Source organism: Mytilus californianus, unplaced genomic scaffold, assembly GCF_021869535.1.
Source record: "Mytilus californianus isolate M0D057914Y unplaced genomic scaffold, xbMytCali1.0.p SCAF_9, whole genome shotgun sequence".
Classification (NCBI taxonomy): Eukaryota; Metazoa; Mollusca; class Bivalvia; order Mytilida; family Mytilidae; genus Mytilus; species Mytilus californianus.
In genome coordinates this window covers 45,490,737-45,506,366 of record NW_026262745.1, presented here as the reverse complement: position 1 = coordinate 45,506,366, position 15,630 = coordinate 45,490,737, and the positions used below count along the sequence as shown (strand labels likewise).

Below are 15,630 nucleotides of genomic sequence, written 5' to 3'. Positions count from 1 at the left end.
ACTTCCTTAATTGGCCAGCTCTTTTAGCTTATGTATGTCTGTCTGGCAGGTATCATCCGACCTTGACCTCATTTTCATGATACATTGGTCAATCAGAATGGTTGTATTTGTACTTGTCTGTCTGGCAAGTATACTGACTGACTTTAAAAACGCAACACTCATTTTGTTTATTTTTTTTTTCCACATCATGTTTGAATCTCATACAACTACTATTAATGCTTACCATACTTCTTTCTCTTAAGTAAAAATCAACATCTGACTTACCTGTGGTTATTGAGCATACCGGATTTTCGAAGTCGCACGAATTTCTTAAAGCGAAATTTTGAACCCATAAAAGATTTTTTCAGTTTGTTTTGCTTCGTGAAACAGTTCTTTCAATCCTTGGCCACACTTAAATCAGTTAAAAAATGTTGCATCTCCATATTGCCAAGACTGAGGAATAAAAAACTGAATCAGCCCATAAGAATACTGCAAACAGGAAAACGTGAACGTGCTGCAACCATACAGTTTGACTTCAGAAACTCGTCTTAATGTCCTTCCGACAACGATACAGGTAGACGGGATTTGTTACTGACCATAAATGACCAGATCAACATGTAGTGACAATGCAACGTCAATAGAATTCGATTACGCAACGTCATTTGCGAGACATGTTTACGGCCGCAACGTCAACTGCTTATCAAATTGCCGAATGCCATTGCGCACAGATTCATGCCATAAACGTTTCCCATAAACTGAACTGCCAAAGAATCGACTGAAGAAAAACATTTAAAGCCCTGAAGTTTCCACCGCAAAATTGCCAAAATCCATTGCAATGGATTGAACAAACGCATATTCAGAAGGTGTAAAACAGAACCCAAAACATGTGGAACAGAATTGGTTGATCTTTCTGACAATCATTTTGGCGTTTGTTACAGGCAGTCATTGCTTTTGACGGTGCCACATTCATTCAAAAAATTAAAAAGAATAATCTAGTGTTGCGTTTCTAAAGTCGGTCAGTATATTATCTGACCTTTACCTCATTTTCATGGTTAATTGGTCAATGTTAAGTTTTTGTGTTTTGGTCTGTTTTTAAATTACCATAAACAATAGGTCAACTATATTTGATATATTGAATAATTGTAAGGTGTACATGTCTGTCTGTTTGTCAGGATTTATCTGACCTTAATCTCATTGCCATGGATATTTAAAAATGTAAAGTTTATGTGATACTTGTAGTAAACCTTTATCTTTAAGACTTTCAACATAAAATATATAGTCAGTAAAGCAGGCGAGACATTTCAGCGTGTGCACTATTATTTCCTTTTGGATATCGATATTTGAAGGTCTGGATGAGGTTCAAGAATAGAACATAATGAACGAAGAGTACAGAAAAAAAGGGTTACAAAAATAACGAATAGAGAATAATGGGATGCTTAAATATAAAGAATGGAAGATAATTGTCAAAATTAAGGATGTTCGCTTGTCATATTTTGGATATTTTGTCAGATTTTCGGAATTCTCTGGTTTTATCCATTCGAATGCATTAAAAATTTTTGCCCATTGACCCCCATTTTTCTTTTTATAAATCTTTTACATGTATAATAGTAAGCCATCTGTAAAAGTCTTACAAAATCTTTGTTATTTTTTAATAGTTTTTGAGAGCTTTAACTTGTCAATGATAAAGCCGGCTATGAAAAGTCAAGAGAAAACATGTTCCCGCCAAAATTTCAATGGCTAATATCTCGAAAACAAGCACATTGACCTATATATTTTTTTTGCTCTTTTGGTTCCTTTATTTATCCCCTTTCAATATACACTAGTGTTATGAAAAGTTTGTTATTTTGAAACTAAGTAGCGAACTTCCTTCACAAAGAAAAAAGAAAAGTGATAAAAAAGTTAAAGAATAAAGAAAAGAAGGACCCCATCCAGAGTCTCATATATATTTGGAAAATTAAGTGTTGATTGCTAATCTTTGATAGTCTTTCAGTTTAAATTATCCACAACTATTTTAGACTCAGGCGATTTTCACCTTTATATGTTGTCGACTCTTTATAGGAGTTATTGCCCTTAAAGAGTAATTTTTATCAATAGTTTGCGTTTTTGCCTATTATCTTAAAACTATAATAGCTAGATAGAAATGCCAGAATGATCAGTAAAACAAGATCGAAATATTAGTCAACATGACCCAAATTTTCTGTCAACTTCTTACAGGAGTAAAAATGCTCTTAATATAACGGAACTAACTGTCATACTAGTGGGAGGTTTAGCTAGTCATAAAACCAGGTTTAACACACCATTTTCTTCGTAAAATGCCTGTACCAAGTCAGTAATATGACACTTGTTTCCGGTCGTTTCGTTGGTTGATAAAGTTTAACATTTGAATTTTTCAGTTTTATGGACTTCCCCTTTTTTTTTTAATTAACCTTGGATTTCGGTATGTTTTTTTTACTTTCTTAAAGACTATTTATCAATTTTTTGTGGGGTGTTTTTGCCTATTATCTTGAAAACAATAATAGACAGAGAGAAACTGTGAAAGCAAATGTGATCAGACAATATTCCATGATGGTCGAAATTGTCAGTTCACTCTTTATAGGAGCTATTGCCGTTTAATGATGATCGTTACCAATTTTTCCCTTTTGAGGGAAATTTTGATAGATGAAGAAAAAATTGTAAAAAGCAAGAATGATCTGCAAGATTAGTTCTTCGAAAGGGAAGTCGAACAAGTGATCACGTTTTGACTCTTAAAACTATAATTGATAAAGCATTTAAATCATCAAAGAAGATATATGCCTGTTTCGCAGATTTCAGGAAGGCATTTGATACTATTAACACAGAGGCCCTCTTTTACAAATTGTCATATTACAACATAGATGGTCCCTTTTTCAGTATAATAAGAGATATGTATAAAGAGGTTTTATACTCGGTGAAGATCTCTGAAGGTGTCACTAAGTTTTTTAATTCCACAGTTTGGGTAAAACAAGGGTGTATTATTTTCTTTATATATTAATGATTTACCCCCTATTTTTGACTCCACATGTGAACAACCCAAGTTAAATGATGATGACATTTCATGTCTGTTTTATGCTGATGATTTATTTCTGATTTCTAAAACTGCTAATGGCCTACAAAAATGCCTTTGGATTTAACAATAAATCTCGACAAAACCAAAGTTATGATTTTTGACAAATCTGGTAAAAAAACTTACAAAAGACAAGTTTGTTTTTAATGATAATGTGTTGGAACATTGTACAGAATATAAATATTTGGGTATACTGTTTAAACCCTCTGGTAGTTTTACTGAGGCGGCGAGACTTCTTTGTAAAAAAGCCTCAAAAGCTATATTTTGTATTAGAAAACTGTTATTTTCTTAAGATATTAATGTATTACCTCACCTAAAGCTTTTTGATGCTTGTGTTAGACCTATACTTCTTTATTGTAGTGAAGTTTGGTCTCTATATATGATTATAGATATTACAAATCTAGAGTCAAAATATTGGTCATTGGCTACTATCAAAATTCAGATTAAATTTGCAAAAACTTTAATTGGAGAAAATAAAACAGCTGTCAATTTAGCAGTACTAGCTGAACTTAGTATGTATCCATTTTTCATAGAAGCTTTAAAACTGTCAATTGGCTTCTGGTTGCATGTGATAAAATCTGGTAATAATTGTTGAAACCTGCAATTAACCAATGGATTTCAAGAAAGATTGAACAGTTACTTGCTACATTAAATTTTTCACATGTTTGGGAAAATCAGGATACTATTTCAAAAAGGCGTTTATTGTATGCTCTTCATACCAAACTTAATGATAGATATCTGAATTATTGGAAAGAAAATATTTTTCGTGATGATAAATCATTGAACGGTAATAAGCTCAGAACATGTATATAGACAGCTTAAAGAAAATTACAAATTGGAAACCTATTTAATGTTAAGCATTGACAAAAAAGTAATAGGACATTTTGCCAAAATTCGCATAAGTAATAGTGTTCTTAAAATTGAACAAGGTCGACATACTAAAACTCCTTTAGAAGAAAAAAATTGTCCCTTGTGTCTTTTAGAAGTAGAAGATGAATTTCATTTCACTATAAAATGTACAAAACTAAATACAATTAGAGAACAATTATTTTCTAAAAGTAGTGAAATAGTTCCCTCTTTTTTAAATATGACTAATGAAGCAAGATTTAATTTTTTTTATACGTGTGTTGAGAATGATACAATTAGAATTATTGTAAAATTCATAAGTGTTATGTACAATTCTAGAAATGCTTTATTGAGTGATAAATAACTTTGTGGTACCACCTCCTCAGCAGAGATTAGAAACATATAGTAATGTAACACTATTTTCTTTTAATAATGGAAGGGATATACAAATTTATATATACAATGTTTATAAATGTGGACAGATATATGTTTTTATGTTTATGTATAACCAATGTTTATTGTCTTTGGTAACAATCCTGTAATTTTGGATTTTAAACCAATAAAATATCTTATCTTATCTTATCGAATAGATGAACAAAGCCGAAATTATCCATCAACTCCTTGTAGGAGTTTTTGCCCTTGAATGACGAATTTTATCCATGTTCTTGTATTTTGGGCAAATAGTACAGTAGATAGAAAGAAACTGCAAACAGAAAAATTATCAACAAGACATGATTAACAAAAGAGAGATTTTAGTCATGAATTATTTTCTATAGTCTACAATGTTAAAGGGTGGCCATAGTTGAAGATGCGCATCATGATATTCAGTGACACAGGGCTGAGGCTCTTTAGTGCCGCTGGTTTTTGTTACACACAGTATGCTCACTCACTAAGTCAAACTGTTAACTGGCTGTTAAAGTAAGGTGTTGGCTGTTGTTAAAATTGGTACAATCAACCGAGGTATATCGTGGCGCGCGCAAATTAGTACTATCAACCGAGTTATTTCATGAATTGCTCGGTCAGAAAGGAAATTAAGCTGTTTGCAACATGCAAGCATGGTGTCTGTTAAAATCGATTCCCTAATCCAGTAACATTAAGGTTTTTTTATTGATCATTTCAAAGTGGTCGATTTTTTAGGAGATTGAAATGACAATTATAATAATAGTGTCGCGCCTATTGTTATTTCACTTTGGAAATTAGTAAATTTGAAGAATGTTGGGAATTTAAAGCACCGAAAACAAAACTAAAACATGTATTTTATTACTGACATTGCAAAATAACCGTCTTTTTCATTTTTTCGCCATAAATTTTATTTTCCATGTAACGAATTTGTCCAACGATTTCAGTTTTCTTCTATATACCCCGCTTAAATCTATTGGCCCACAAAAGGAACCTTCATTAATAATGATTAGAATAAAGGTTCTATCAGTTATTCCATCTTTTTCTTTATGCGCACCATGAATTTCTACTTTTCTTGTAGTAGCATCGGAAAGAACTGCATTGCAACACTTGTAAACCTCGCTTTGTTCTGACTTTTGCGACTCCACATTTTCTGTAACTTTAACAGATTGCCCTTCCCGGTTTTCTGCAAACTCTACAAGAATGTATCTTTTTGAATCAGCAAGCCGTTCCACCTCGAAACAGTCGTATTTCTTTTCACAGTCAAATGTTGGTTCTAATCTGAAAGTTCCACGAGAAAATCCTACCAAGAAGTCTGGAATTCCTGAAACGGGTTCTTGGTATATCTCCTGGAGTCTAATTCTGTTTTGAACTCGCTGTGGTGTTTTAAAGTCTTTAATGATTTTCTTTGATCGTTTTACTACATTGCGAACGGCTTTAATAATTTTCTTCCTTTCATCAAGACGTTTGTCTTCCTCTTCTCTGATAATGGCGGTATTAACTCTTGAAATGGCAGCATTAGGAAGGGATGGTTTACTATGACACTTTTCGAGATATTTTAGTTTTAAATCTATATAACCAGCACTTATCGTATTACTTACAATTTCTTCGGTCATCAAAGCTTCCGCTTTATTGTCTGGAAGGCTTCGATGGCGGAAACTCCAACGTCGGACACCATTAAGTATGTGCATGTCTTTACATTCGATGTATTTGTCACTATTAACACTATGATTTGACCATGTATTTTGCTCACTACAACGTCTGGTCAAATCTGTTTGTCTAGAAAATATAGATTTCATCTTCATGATCGAACTTGGTCTCTCCAAATGCTAAAATACTCTAAGATATATTCCCGAAATGCTTTGTGAAGCTTGGAGCGGCTATATGACGTTACGTATGTCATGTTCCTGGTTTTGGCGTTACATTGCACGTGTATTTAGGTGATATTTTACTGGTGTCAGGTTAGTGAATATCAAATCAAAGCAGCATTTAGATGACAAATAGATAAAGTTCTTTGTATTTTTTTTCATTTGGTCGTAGCTGCGATCGAGATGCCGAGATGCAATTAATTCTGCAAACAGACTGAGTCGATATTAAAATTTGTCATTCTGCAAAACATTGAAACTTTCTATCCTTGAAAAAAAATTCTTGTATTTTTTTTTTCTCCATATTTTTCATTATGTCCACCCCATCCCCCTTTGAAGAAGGGAGTATATTTTTAGAAGTATCTCTTCTTTTTAATCAGGATTTTGGATTTTAATTATTTTTTCTAGGATCAGTTGATTAATTATCATTTATAAAGCGCACAGTAATTTGCAAGTACTATATGCATAATCAATATATGAGTATTATTATGCTACAAAAAAAATAGGGAACATTGAACGGGATTAAAAGGCGACGCTTTGTTCGGTTGTGCTCCAAAATCTAGTTGTTGAAAATTTACAGAATATGATAATTTAAAAGAGAAAAAATGCACAATCGTTTATCAATGTTGAGTTTAGGTTGTGTTTTACATTATTATACATAAATTTACGATCTTCTCGATTTATTCTCATTAAATTTTTATTTTAATAAATCATTCGTGGCACTGAGAGTCGTATTGGACAGTTGACGTACCGGATGAACCGGACTGTAATCTAAAAAGTATATTGACCAAAGAGAAGCGATTAACTGCTGAAGCGTTCACTCAAAATAGCTGGGTTTCTTTCTTACTGTAAATGCGAAATATATTTTTTGAAAAGTCACACATGACTTCTGTTTCAGTATTGATCCCAACGACAACTAAATTGCAATTTCAATATTCTAGTTAGTGAAAGACTGTTTTTTTTTTATTATCTTGAAAATCCTTCTTTTTTTCATGTTTAGGCCATTTTACAGGAACTGTCAATTGTTAACAAGACGGCCCATTACGATATAATCATCGGTCGCTATCTCGGTCTAATATATATACGGTATTGGTATCGGCGGATGTTCAATTAGACAAATATGAGCAATGCAAGTCCTAAGTATACTTTGTCCTATATTACGCCCCTGTAAAATTGCATCGTTGGTCGTGAATATCACTCGATTTTGATGGTCACGGTTTCACACAAAAATATCCGTTGTCGTCAATATTTCATTATATCATAAATAAAATTTTTAACACTGTTATTTTAAATCATTATAACAGTTATAATACTAAATGACTTTATAAAGAACAGCCTAATAATAGTACAAGAAAAATCTTCCTCGGATAATGTTAATTTCAAAATGGAACGGGAATGAAATGTTCAAATATCATGATCGTGATCGAATTCGATCAGTCCGACAATTATTACAAAATCAGGAATTTATAAAAACGAAAATTATTAAAGTTTTCATAAATAATGGACTTCAATATGCGAATCAGTGTCATTTCTCAGTTACAGTGTTGATTGTCAGTCGGCATGAACAAACCCTATAAAGAAGTGTGTGTGGGGGAGGGGTACATAATAAATCTCAAATGGTAAATGGAATTCTGCTGCAAGCAAAGTTTCGTATAGAAAAGCAAATTGTTTGCATACATGAAAATAACATTAATTATCATTTGAAGAATCATGAGATGAAGACATTTTATGTCAGATGGTCTTTTTTGAAACAAGAATGTATTGTGAATATATGAACAGTGGCGGATCCAGAGGGGGGTTCCGGGGGTTGGAACCCTCTTTTTTTGGACGATCAATGCATTTGAATGGGATCATATAGTTGGACCCCCCCCTCTTTATCCTGGGTTGGGGCCCCCCTTTTTTTTAAAATGGTTGGATCCGCCCCTGATACATACGGCTGAAAAAATGTACAAAACAACACCAATATTAACAAGCATTCTGAGAGTATTGCATGGCAATACATAGTCCCCTATCGGCTAAAAATTCATTATACTGGAACAAAATGCTAACTTGTTCTATAACATGTCATGGTGTAAACAAAAAGTAAATATCATGTAGCATGACTAAAAACAGTGTTGAAAACTGATTATATGAGTGAATTTTTCAAGTCCAAGGACCATAACTCTGCACAAAATTATTACACCGAAACAAAAATTTGAACTTGATCTGTAAATTGTCATGATAAAACTATATACCAATTATCAATCAATATCTTATAAGCATGATGAAAAAAACATTAGATATGATTAATAGTTCTCTAGAATTAGATATGATGTAATACAGGGTATATCTATTTCAAATTATAATCAGATATAATTAATAGTTCCAAATATTTTTTTCTTTCATTTGTCACAAACTAATATAGATTTGTAACTTATCTATAAAATGTCAACAACTTTTATCTACACAATGTAATGTTTTGAAATATATACATTGATAAAAATAGATTATTATCTAATTAAAGATTTCTCTTCATAATTTTTTTTTTTGATATATATATAGCATTCAGAAAATTAGTTTATACTAAATAACAAGCAAACCTGTCAAAAAATTCTTCAAATAATTTAACAAAGAATGTCTTTTAAAAAATGAGTTATCTCCTTTTGTACAGAAATATGGTTTAACATAGTACTCTAACATTAGATATGGTCCAGAGTTATGGTCTATAACTCTGGACTAAATCATCAGACCGGAAAAAAATTCGAACTTGATCTATAACTTTTCATGATAAAACTATATACCAAATATCAAATCAATATCGTCAAGAACGAAGAAAAAAAGTGTGGAAAGCTGATTTGCCGGACTGACGGATGGACAGATGGACAGACGGACAGACGGACGGAGTGCAAACCTAAAGTCCCCTTCGACTTCGTCGGTAGGGGACTGAAAAAAAAGGAAACACTAAATGTAAGTATCTATAAATATTTCGGATAACAGATAGCCTTCATCAGTATGATTATGATGATGTAAAATGAATCATACCAAATCAATCTATTCTGATTTAACTTTATGAAACAATATTTACCGTTATACAATTAAAAATATGTATTTTATCATGTCATGCCATATTCTACCATTAGTGATTTCTCAATCCCAACAAAATATGAATGGCTTTTTAATGATTATTTTGGAAATTGCATTGTGAGACTTAACCTTAATAGCACAGTATGACTCTAATACTTTAATATTATTGTAACATTCCATTTTGATTCCCATACTGCCTAAAGGTGGCAAATTTTAAACTTAAAAATCTAACTAAGACATGTTTTTTTTTACTGTGACTTTTTTTTGAATAATACAAACTAATTAAAGCAATTCTGGGGGAAGCCTGAAAAATAGTTTTATACTGCAACTAGTTGTGCTTATTTCCTAAATATAGTAACACAGCTTATTTTGTGCAATGTCAATTTCATCATGGATCACTTTTTCCACAATCAGGGGTTCATTTAGGGATGAAAATAAGTTTGAAATTTGTATTACAACTTAAAAAGCTATCAATGTATGAATTTAAGTTGAAGTATAAAAACAATACTAGGTCAAAGTCAGAAAAATATAAACTTTTTTGTATTCGATACAAAACTGGAGATTTGAAGGGCTCGGTTAAACCTCGCCCTTCCCCAGTTTCTCAGCCTCTTACAAAAAAGTTTATATTTTTCTGACATTGACCTAATATTGTATATTTATTGAATCAGTTCAAGACTACATAATATATCAAACTTTAAAACATTAACCTTCCAGTTAATGTTTTAAAGTTTGGGATGAAAAAAAAACTATAATACACTATAATGTGTTATAGCAGAGACATATAATACAATTTTTGTATTATATGTCTCTGGTTATAGCAAGGATTTATATGGTAAGTCTACCGTTATAGTAATCTCATCCGGTATATGGTATATGTCTTTGCCGGAACTCACTCTTAACTACTTGGAATACGGTTCCTTTTTCTATGACCTTGACATTGCAAATAGATCAACCAATGGAAAGTTTGTGTAGTGGAGGTGTGTTCAGTTTTGTCAACAGAAACCAGTAAGGGGAAACAACTCCTTACTATAATGCAACCGCCATGTTTATGCGGGGAAGACCGAGTTTTGTGTTTACAAAAAGGTTGATTTAGCGGATCGTATATATCAGAATGACACGTAAGTCTGCCACATAATATTTCATAACATGAACTTGCGATCTATCTATATGACAATAATAATCGCACTGTAAAAACTATTGTAACCAGACGACCAAAAAGTTGTGCTATTGAAAATTATTGAAACGAAATCGCAAGATACTTGCGATTTCAACTTTTTTTAAGAAAATGAAATAAAAAGTTAAACTATTCTATTTTTTGACATATTATCCATTACAAATTGTGTATAAAGTTCTACTACTCGATGTTGAATGACAAAAATAAAATCAATCAACAAAATAACGAGTTTGCAGTTGCATGTTGACATTGTTGTTGTTCTATTGATATGCTAATCAAACACCACCTCACAAATTGTTTACTTCACAGTCATGACGAAACATAGAAATAGTTCCTACTTTAAGTGTTGGCAGAATGTAAGTGAATAACACCCTAGATTTTATTATATAATTTACATTGCTTGATATAGTCATGTATATTTTTTACAAAAATGTACCATGTTGTACTGTTGTATACTCTCAGTCATTGTTTAATTGTCAGGTCAATATTAAATCTTTGCACATGGTAAGCATTTTGCCCCTTTCATAAAGGCAACCAAAGTGATTAACTTCAGTGCGGATCCAGAACTTTTTATAAGGGGGGCCCACTGACTGATCCAAGCCCCCCACCCCCCTTGATCCGCCTGTGAACTTTTAAGTATATTTACTCATATTTTTTTTTAATCCATGATCATGACCATAAAAAAAAACCAAAAGACTGGACAGTTTTGTTTGAAATAATATACAGTTTGTATATAGATATCAGAAGATGTGGTATGTCAGTGCCAATGAGACAATATGTCTGATTATATGAAAAGTGTGTCTCATACATGTCATAGTCATTTAAGTAAAGTATAGCAAAGTAATCTTTATTTAAAGTCGGTTGCATATATAAATATTAATAACAAGGAACATGAGCTCTTAATTAGAGCTCTTTAAGGATTATGTACTCTTTTGTTGTTTCAATGCTAAACATGGAAATTTTAATGAAAATCCAGCCATTCCCTTGTACTCTAATATTTGACCATTCTATGCTTGATAGATAGAGCATTATTGCATGCAGTGCTAGCAATGATTTCCTTAGGACAAGTTTATAAATCAAAATATTGGTTAGAACAAATATAAATATGGACCAATTCAAGTACACCTTCTAGGGTGCACTTGACTTTAGTGACTCAGCACAAGGTTTTTTAGAATGTAAAGGTTATTTAGGCCTTTTTGTAAATAACAAACGCTAGCACATCATGGACAAACAAGTGAGTTATCTATGTTATAAATTTTATAACGAAAATCTCAGTATAAAGTCTGTGAATTTCTTCAAAAATCTTATATGCTTTTTGTGCCACATTATCCCTATTTTCTATTTAATGCAATGAAACAATAAATAAAGTATAGCTTTGAAAGGAGTTTCCCCTTGGTACATGTTTATGTGCAAAATGGCACATTTCTTATATTCATTATCTTTGCTGTTTTGATATAATTGCACTTTGAAAATTTCAATTTTTGTTTTCACACCTTTAAATTTTGGTTGTTGCAGATGCTGATCTGATTGCAGAGGTATGTGGAATGGAAAGAAAGAGATACATGTACATACAGAGACTGTTTGAATTTAAGGTGTAAGTACATATACATGTATGATATAATTATTAGAAATGACGTATCAGCTTATCAGTGAATGTACAAACATTTATAAGAGTTCTATATTTCAGTTAAGAAAAACAATTTTTGTCATTTGAGTATATAAGCAAGGCAAATGGACTTGTTAATGTTTGTCAATAGTACATTACTCATCTAACATACTTCTAGAAAATATAATTTTATTGGACTGTTTTCCTCTGTTGTATACACAATTGAATGAATCAGCAGTAACAATAAGACAATTTTATCTTCAGAGGTGGATTTAGAAAGGGGGCAGCGGGCCGCCAACCATTTGGTGGGAAAAATTTGGTTGATTATATAGAGAATCACTGAAACATGACTGGGTCCCCTCTTATGAAAATGTATGGATCTGCCACTGATCTTTATATAATTACATGCCAATTTTGTTTATTCTTTATTTATATTATCAAAATATCCATATGACTCTTCTCTATTTCAGGTAAAAATGAGCTACATGTACCAGAAAAGATATTGAAAATTTAAAAACTGTTTTAACAAGAGCATCATAAAATATAAAAAAAAAAGAACAATACCAGGTCTGGACCTTTGTGACTGCATGCAATTAATTCTAAAATACCAGGAAACAATATGTAGCTGCACAGCAGACATGGCAGATCTTAAAATTGCTAATAGGCATCAACTCAACATTTTCAAGCTGCATTTAAAAGGAAAAGCATTCCTTTTCATAGAATCCAAGATTTTTTTAACCAAGTCAAGTGGTTATTAGACCTGTTATCATGAAAATACTAACATATATATTAGTATTAACAGTCACATGTAATATCCCAAATATAAGAACTATTTGGTATGTGTGACTATCTTTCTTCCCATGTCATGTTACATGTATGCTCAGAATATATTAATGTCTCAAGGATATGAAATGGATAAATGATATATTGTCAACCATTTAAATAAAACAGACAGGCTCACATATAAATTAACTGTCTATGTGAAAGTTCAAGTTGACTAAAATTGTCTAGAATTAAAAAAACATATATCCAAAAGTACAGAATTGCCTTTCTCAGAAATTTTGTATGTTTAATAGAATGATACTTGTAGCTTCTATTTTCTTGGATCTGTATCAATATAAAATAGGGAGATGTGGTATGATCGCCAATGCGACAACTTTCCACCAGAGACCAAAGTAAGTGTTAGAAAATACAGGTATGTATGGCATTGTGTATCAATCTATGAAAGACACAAAGATTACAAAGTGTAAAATAATTCCGACAAGATAACCAACCATCAAGGCTTCCTCTGGTCTCCTCTTAAACCAGCCAACTCACTGAAACTAAATATAACAGCCAATTACAGTCATATTCACAATAGGTACTATTTTGGGTCAACAGAGAATTCAAAATAGCCACCAAAGGCAATGAAAATTAGAATGAGAACTCAATAGGATATTGACTTGGATTATTTTCAACTAGGTTTAATATAAATGGTCCCAGTTTTCATGAACAAATGAAATGGAATCAAATGATCCAGGAATATTCAGTCTGTCCAACACTTTTGAAAATTTGTTTTCGGTGCTTTTAATCACAATATGTTATGTTCAAGCAGAGACATACTACATGAAAACGTAGTTAGCTGGTTGTTTTGAGGGATTGAATTCTGTTCTTGGAACAAAAACATAAAAAAAGAATGACACGAAATAAAGTAAATGGGGAATCCAGTTTTTCAAACTATGTACATAGTTTGTATTTGAGTTTTCGACTTAGTGGTTTAAGTTTTAATAGTGCTCCTTATGCCGCAGTCACACAAAGCCACGATCGCACTACGATCTCTGAAAAAAAATGCAAATTTTGACGATCGTAGTGCGATCGTGAAGATCGCAGTAAGGTTGTGGTGAGGTCTTCATGATCGTGATGAGCGTGGCCAACTTTGAACATGTTCAAAACAATCGTGGTGCGGTCGTGCCGAAATCAGGTCGTAGTAGAAGCGTAGCGAGAGCGCAGTAAGGTCGTGCTAAGATCGCTGTACCATCGTAGCGAGAGCGTATCGTAAGCGCGAATCTAGTCAGAGAGATTGCGCTACGATCTCACAGCGACGTTATTACGACCATTATGTTCTCCCCGCGACCAAACAACGCTTCTACTACGACTATACCACGTTTATACTACGCTGTTCAAAACCATAGTACCAATGGCGGATCCAGAAGGGGGTTCATTTGAATGGGGACATATATGGTTGGAACCCCCCCTTTTTAAAATGGCTGGATCTGCCCCTGAGTACGATTCTAGCACGCTCATCAGAGTCGGATTTAGAGGGTTTTCCAGGGGGCCCGGGCCCCCTTTTGTGGGAAAAATTTTGGTTGATTATATAGGGAATCACTGAAGCATGACTGGAGCGGGCCCCCTCTTAGGCAGTCAGTGGGCCCCCCTTATGAAAATTTCTGGATCCACCACTGCTCATGCCGTCCTCATCACGCCCGTCTTACGACCTGATTACGTTCATACTACGACCATTTCGAGTTCTAGCCATGCTCATTGTCATCGTCACATAAAATATATAAAAGCTCTCCATGTTTTGTTTGTCTGTATGTAATTTGGACCTCATGACCCTAATATTCAACAGCTCAACCATGCTTTACACATCTGTATCATTCCCCGTGGGTATCATTCCCACTTTTGTTCAATAAAATATCGTCAGTTGATCTGGATAGATCAGCAATACGTTGTGATTCAGGTTTGATTGGTTGATCCGACATCTCTACTGGATCAGGATTCGTACCAGAGGCCCCTCTGACTACATTTTCCGCCACCACCACGCCCACGAGTTCTGGTAGATATGGATCGTGATGTTGACGTTACTGCTGAGGGCGTAGTTAGATCGCGGTATAAACGTGGTAATATCGTAGAATGATCGTGGTAAGAGCGTGCTATAATCGCAGAAGAAGCGTGGTGAGATCGGATAAATCGTGGTATGGTCGTAATGAGAACGTGATAAGCGTAGTAAGATCGAAATAATCGTAGTAAGGTCGCAGAATAAGCGACTGCTGCGTGGTGAGAACGTGGTATATTCGTAGCAAGATCGTTGTAGAAGCGTAACGAGGACGTAGTAGCATCGCGAAAACAACGAAAATCTACATTTCATGCCGCTCTTATCGCGACCTCACCACGATCTGAATTTATTTTAGATCGCGGTGAGCGTGATGCGATCGTGGTCTAGTGTGACTGGGGCATGACATGCATCTGCCTGCTGAGATTACACAATTGAAATCCACGCTAAGAAAACCTACAAATAATTCTACTGCTTATTTCCTCAAATTGAAAAAAAAAAAACACCTAAACACAATGAAACCCGTGAAATCATCGGCAGATCCAGGGAGTGTTCCTGGAGCCGGAATCCCCTTTCAAAATGACTGGATCCTCGCCTGGAATTAATATATAACAGGTTGTGGTCAAAGGGTGGATCTGTCCTGTTTATTAAATAAATGAAAGGATAATATACAGTCTGTTTTTGTTAGATGTATTTCTATTTGATTCCATCTGATGAGTTGATGCCTTTTTTAACTGCTTTTTATGGTTTTTTCTTATATTGGAATATTCTACCATAGCCCTGCTAACATGTTTAACCCCTCAT

General features: G+C 33.4%; 1 long non-coding RNA gene across 1 annotated transcript; it reads left to right on the top strand.

The window, feature by feature from the left end:
* The first annotated feature begins 10,237 nt into the window (after window positions 1–10,237).
* On the top strand, window positions 10,238–13,108 carry LOC127716111 (uncharacterized). The gene is made up of 3 exons (XR_007988760.1): window positions 10,238–10,352; window positions 11,924–12,002; window positions 12,485–13,108. It is a non-coding gene; the product is annotated as an uncharacterized LOC127716111 (long non-coding RNA).
* Window positions 13,109–15,630: the final 2,522 nt, after the last annotated feature.